The following is a 7,100-nucleotide window of genomic DNA, read 5'->3' on the forward strand; positions in this document are numbered from 1 at the left end:
GAAATGTCAAAAACGATTCAGTGACTTAATCACAAATTTCAACGGATTCCTGGTGTCGCTTCCTGAATGGAAATCGTTTTTGATTATTAATGCTGTGCTTGGCTTACTCATGGTAGGTACATTCATTCATTTATTTCATAACGCTGAAATTAGCCATTTTGGACACCCACCCACCCCCTTGTAACGCTTAATTTTAATTTTAAAAATAGTTCCAAATATGAACCTTGACACTTTTGACCATGTTTGACGTTCACTTTGTCGACAAAAATGCCACAGGGGTTTTAGTTTAACCACTGGGATTGTTCCTATCTGACATTTCGGAAGGGACACGGAAGACAAAATATACCCAAAATTTGAGTTTAAACCAAGGGGTATGACAAAATCTCAAAAATCGTTTTTTTGGGCTTTAACAAACGATAGTCATTTAAAAATTGCGTAAACATGTGTTTCTGGTCTAAACTCAAGCGTTTGGTACCAAAATTGAGACAGGGCTTTAGGACCCTATTGTTATGTTTCCTGTAATTCCTTCTCAAATTCCATCGCGATCCAACACATTCCTAGAAATAATCGAGTGAACGAATCTTTTTGAGATTCTGCGATCGTCAGTAAAGCCCTCAGTACACTGTTTGTCAAGTGTGCAAATTTGTCCGCACGCATAAACCAACATGCAAACATCAGTCTCAACAATGACAAAATATCTGAAGTGTCAAGTGGATATTGAAGTGTTAGTTTATGCGTGTGGAAAAATTTGCACACTTGGCAAAGAGTGTACTGAGGGCTTATTCCTGTTCTGCTACGCAAACCAAATTTTTGGTGCCTTTTGTTGAATCCCACCATGAGGAGCTGGCATACGTATTTGTTGTTGCAAAGATCCGCCAAAAAATGGCTTGGACGGAATTTATGGTTGATAAAATGCACAATTCAATAAATCTAAGAGGCAAAACGATTATTAGGCATACTGGGTTTCATTTAATAAGCCGAGAAACTCAGCAAATTATTGTAATCAAACCAATTTCACCGAAAAAGACAGCATTGTATGTGCAGCAAAAACTACTGACAAAATCAGCATTGTTTGACAGTGCATGAATCTATAGCTTTACGGAGTTTTCGGTAGCAATAATTTTTACTGAGTTAACTCTGCTGTTCAAAAGTTCCGTAAAATTTTACCGACTTCGGTAATCAAATCTAAGTGTGTACCTATAAGTCAGTCTTCCCATGAACATGAACATTACCGATGTTCAACTTGGGTTCGCATCTTTCTACTCGTGTTCAACAGCAAACGCACGACGGCAAAAAACTCGCGTTGCATATTGAACCCGGTACACTTGAACTTCGGTTGAACCGAGGTTTGAAACATTCGTTCAAACCATGGTAGCCATGGTACAAAACAAACCGAGAGAAAGCAATTCGAATGCACGCTGATAAAATTTAACTTTATAATACTTCTCGTGACGAGAATCTCTTCACAGATCACATATTATAGCTTTAGGTTAAACATTTTAAGCGTGCGTACGAACTACCAAACTGAGCAAACAACGCGTTGCTATTTGAGAAAAAATACAAAACAAAACACACTGATGCTGATGCGTACTCGTGAAGGTGTACTGTGCGGTTGTACCGGTTTCTAAACATCGGTTTGAACTTTGGAACTCCAAACATTAGTTCGGGTTTAGGTATTATGTATCTGGTAGAAATCAAGACCAACATTTATTTATAATAGGGTCCTAAAATGTTTGATGAATTCTTGTTTTTATTTAATAACACGAAATAGCATGTTACTGCAACTGCTTTAGCAATTTTTTCCGCTCAAATATCGGCTATATCATATTTAAACTATAATTTAAAAATTTGGTCCATAAATGAACCTTGACACTTTCGATCATGTTTGACGTTCGCTTAGTCGACAAAAACACCACAGGGCTTTTAGTTTTAACACTGGGGTTGTTCCTATTTGACATTTTAGAAGGGACATGGAAAACAAAATACACCCAAAATTTGAGTTTAAAACAAGAGGTGTACCAAAATCTGAAGAAACATAAAAATTATGTTTTTTTTTGACTTAAACAAACGAAAAACATTGAAAAATTGAGTAAACATGTGTTTTTGGCCTAAACTTAAGCGTTTGGCACTAAAACTGGGACAGGGCTTTAGGACCCTATTATTGTTTTCTCGGGCCCCGTGCGTCGCAGCTAATATGTGAATAGTGCGCTCTGTTCATAAAAATCGTAAGAATGCAGCGCCACACTAAAAACTGATTTCAAAATGCGGCGAGTTGAGGCGCGTCACGAGTTTCGCTGGCGCGATCCAGTTTGGTGGTGGTGCGACAATACTGGTTCATGAGCTGCTTCATTGTTTCGGTTTGAACACGAAGACAGGTTTCGAAGCGAGTACGAAAACACCAGTACCCAACGTGTTTGATGTTCGTTTGGGAAGACTGCTATAAGTAGATGAAAAAACCGAATTTAGTACAGTGGGGATTTGCTCTTTGGGGGTCCGCTATGGAATGACTCGATGGTTGGATGTTCGCTGGTTGGAAAATATTCCAACTAAAAGCACTCAAATGTCAACAGAAAATGTCAAACTGACTTTGACGTCTGAGTACCGTCGCATTGCAGTCTCCATATATAGAACAAATGCGTATGAATTATTGGGTATTCGGAGGGCAAGAGAAGTTCGACTGAACGGATTGACGGTTGACTAAAGACTAATTTATTCAAGTAATCGTTACATTCAATATAATTCAATGGTTGCTACGATTCGTAATCTCTAACACTCCTCCTCGACATCGATAGCTACAATTCCTGCTGCAATTCTTAATTTTCCCAGCTTCACACTCGTCAACGGTTTGGTCATCATGTCTGCCAGCATGTCTTCTGTAGGACAATATGACAAACTGATAATGTTCTTATTTTTCAGGTCCTTGATGAAGCAATATTTTGTGTCGACGTGCTTCGATCGTTGATCCACTTTATCGTTCTCCACCTGCCGGATGCAGCTTTGGTTGTCTTCACGGATGCAGATCGGATGATCCACTTTCTTCCCCAGATCCTTAAGAAGCTTGCGTATCCATTGGATTTCTTGGCACGCTTCAGCCAGAGCAATGAACTCCGATTCAGTGGATGACAGAGCCACGCACGATTGCTTCCTGGAAGCCCAACTCACGACTCCACCACCGAGAAAAATGAGAAAACCAGAAGTTGATTTCCGGTCCTTGGTGTCACCGGCCCAGTCGGCGTCGCAGTAAACTTCCAAGCCTTTACCTATTGGGTATTCGGAGGACAAGAGAAGTTCGACTGAACGGATTGACGGTTGACTAAAGACTAATTTATTCAAGTAATCGTTACATTCAATATAATTCAATGGTTGCTACGATTCGTAATCTCTAACATGAATATGTGCGTTTCGTGACGATTTCCTCCCCAGATGCGTTAGTGTGGAGCATTTTCACCAGCTGTCAGTTGTTCCAACTAACGGATTGGATTCGCTAGATGGAAGGCAGTCGTGTTCCAACCAGTGAATCTCCGCTGTACTATACCATTTAATTCCACTAGAGTTTGTATCCTTTGACAGATACGCGTATTTCGACCTCAACTGTAAGGCCGTCTTCAGTGTCTTGTACACGCAGAAATAAAAGCATTCTAAATAGCTTAATTATCATACTCCTATTCGATCTATTCACCCCTTGTAAGGCATATTATGTCAATATGCATTGCTAGTATAAACGCCATTTATACAAACTAATGCATATTGGACAATTATCCGCTTGATGATTAAAAGCCTTATAAATCCAATTAAGCATAAAGCACATATTTTAATACACAAACAATGAAAAACAAAATGAAAGCAAATAACAAAAAACATGTTTATTTATTTCACTCATTAAATATCTCATATGTGATAATGTATAAGTTCTTTTTCCAAGCGTCGTTTCGTTTCCGTTGCACTTTATCCGGGTTATATTTACCATGTAGCCGGTGCATGTAAGAATTGATGCAGCTCCTCCCCTTGCTGTTGGCACTGGATATTTTTACGACGAAAAGCAGTTCGATCCTGATTTGGCTGCGATCGCCTTGTTTTGGGATGACTAGGAACAACGTTCTGGACTTAACCTACTCCTAACAGTTATCACAACAGTCTGCTCAATAGATACGATGAAATTCATTCCTTCTCTGGAATCTTCCGGCCAGCTCCTTTTCCTGCTTCTGTAGAACTGTTGGTAGATGGAACAGTTCGATAATTGCGATTGTCGTTAAAGTAATATAATGAATCAGATTAACTTACCTTGTAGATCTAAATTTACTAACCGGAAATCAAGCCAAAACTTGTTCGACTTTCTAGCAGCAGCCGTTGAACTTGGCGATGAAAGGGAAATAAAATCATAAAGTCCCAAGAGTAACAATGGTATCACTAAATTCAGTGAAAAATATATTTTTTGGATATGCAATGTAAAGTATAAACTAAAAGACGGCGACGCATATTGTATATGACGAGCAATGATTATAAATATATAATATCGTGAATGAAATAAAAAACACTCTAATTTGTATTTTCATTTTTATCCGTGTAGTAGACTCTTTTTTAAGTCTATGATAGTACTAAATTCGGTTTTTTTCATCTACTTGAAAAAAGGGCCACAGTATTCTATACGATCAATATTCATTTTTATTCAAAAATGTAAAAAAATGCGTATTTCACAAGATCTAGAGAACGGGGCATCCGTTTGCGTTGAAAATTTGATCGATTGGTTGCAAGCTGGTGATGATCAATCGATCAAATTTTACAGCTCAAAGCGCTGTTTGATTCTCTAGATTAGTTTTCTTTAAAATTCATAGTTGAACTTCGTTTTATAAGCATCTTTTTAATAGGCTAATATTTTCAAAGCTGAACGATCACTTCGACATCTGGTGGCTAGTAGGAGAACCGTCATAAAAGAGGTTGGGTTGAGAACGCACCGTGTGCAGCATAGGAAGGAGCACACATATGACACTTTTTCTCGAAATAGTTATGTTGTAGACGATCAGAGAGCATTGAAAAACATGATAAACTTTTTTTCCTTCCAAAATGTACAGATCCGGTCAGTGCTCATGTACGATTTGTGGGATAAAATTGGAAAATTGGTGTTTGGCTACATAGGTTATGAACTCCCGGATTCTTTGTTTGGGGCTAAAATTGTTGTGAAATCATGCGTATCGCAAGAATAGAGGGTCAAAATGATTATGCCAATGGAAAATAGTTTAATAATTAATTGATTATAAGCTAATTTTTGGGTCGAAAAATTGAATTTTGGACGTAAACAAATATTTTCAATGACATTTCTCTCCTTTTTACCTAGTGACCTCTATGCTGGTGGCGCATTAAATTTGCCTATTGAAGAGCCGAATAGAGTCAAAAGAGGTCAAAATTAGGTTGATTTTTAGGCACCGTGTACATTCCGAATAGTTCTTTCATTTACGCCCTTATTTAGTTCAGTCACGTTTCTTTTAGTCAGTTCTAGCGTAACATTTGAAAAGGGCCTATCTGCAAAACGTAAACATTGAGAAATTCTCAATTGAAGATTCCGTACCACATTTATAATTCCTATTTTAAACCCATTTGCATTTTTACTAGTTTCATACCTGTGTTCGACACCCATTAAAGTCTGTTGCGTGGCCCATTATGTTTCTAATCTCAAATAACACAACAACTCGTAAAAATTGTTGAATTCAAACATCATCGGCAGATAGGCCCTTTTATGAATCTTCAAACCAGTTAGGCCCTTTCAGTTAGGCCCTTTGATTGAACATGGTTTCAGTTAGGCCCTTTTATGATTTGCTAATTTTATTGATTTTTGAATCGGTTTCCATAAATCTTGAACAAAATTTAGCGATTATGTGAAAAAACACTATATAATAGCTAAATATTGGAAATTTTCGGTTGAAGATTCAGTACCATATTGATTATTCCTATTTCAAACCCATTTGCTTTTTACTAGTTTCATACTTGGGGAAGATCCAAAAATGACCTCCATCGTTTTTCGGGATTTCTAGAACCCTTCTACCCCCTCTGTCACGCTTTTTCTGATACCCAATCCATGCACTGTCACGTTTTCGTACATCCCCCCATTGGAGGAGGCCCCAATTGATGGACGTCATTTTCGGATAACCCCTTGTGTTCGACACTTATAATGGTCAATTAAGTGGCTCACAACGATTTGAATTTGAAATAGCACAACAACTTGTAAAAATAGTTCAATTCAAACATCATCCGCAGATAGGCCCTTCTACGAATTTTCAAACCAGTTAGGCCCTTTTTAAATTTGCTAATTTTATTGATTATTGAAGTGATTTGCATAATTCTTCGACAAAATTTAATGATTATGTGAGAAAACAACACAGTATCATACAAGCTTAATATTGGAAACTATTCTATACAAAATCAGCAACATATTGATTATTGATATTTCAAACCCATTCACTTTTTTTTACTAGTTTTATACTTGTGTTATACACTCATTATGGTTTATTACGTGGCCCAGAACGTTAGTAATCTCAAATAGCATAACGACTCGTGAAAATGGTTGCATTCAAATATCATCAGCAGATAGGCCCTTCAATGAATCTTCAAACCAGTTAGGCCCTTTCAGTTAGGCCCTTCGATTGGACATGGTTTCAGTTAGGCCCCTCCAGTTAGGCCCTTTTATTAAACATAGTTCCAGTTAGGCCCTTTTGGAATTTGTTGATATTATTGCTTATTGATTTTCATAGTTTTTAAATAAGATAAAGCGAGAGAAAAACAATGTAATAGCTAAATGTTGGATATTCTCGGTTGAAGGTTCAGTACCTTATTGATTATATCTATTTCAAACCCATTCACTTTTTTAGTTGTTTTATACTTGAGGGCCTTCCTTAGCCGAGCAGTTTAAGTCCGCAGCTACAAAGCAAAGCCATTCTGAAGGTATCAGAGTTCCATTCCCGGTCGGTCCAGGTTTTTTCGTAATGGAAATTTCCTTTATTTTCCTGAATATAGAGTACCTTCGTACTTGTCACACGATATACGAATGCAAAAATGGCAACTTGTCAAAGAAAGCTCTCAGTTTATAACTGTGGAAGTACTCATTGAAC

The sequence above is a fragment of the Aedes aegypti genome, chromosome 3, assembly GCF_002204515.2.
Source record: "Aedes aegypti strain LVP_AGWG chromosome 3, AaegL5.0 Primary Assembly, whole genome shotgun sequence".
Lineage (NCBI taxonomy): Eukaryota > Metazoa > Arthropoda > Insecta > Diptera > Culicidae > Aedes > Aedes aegypti.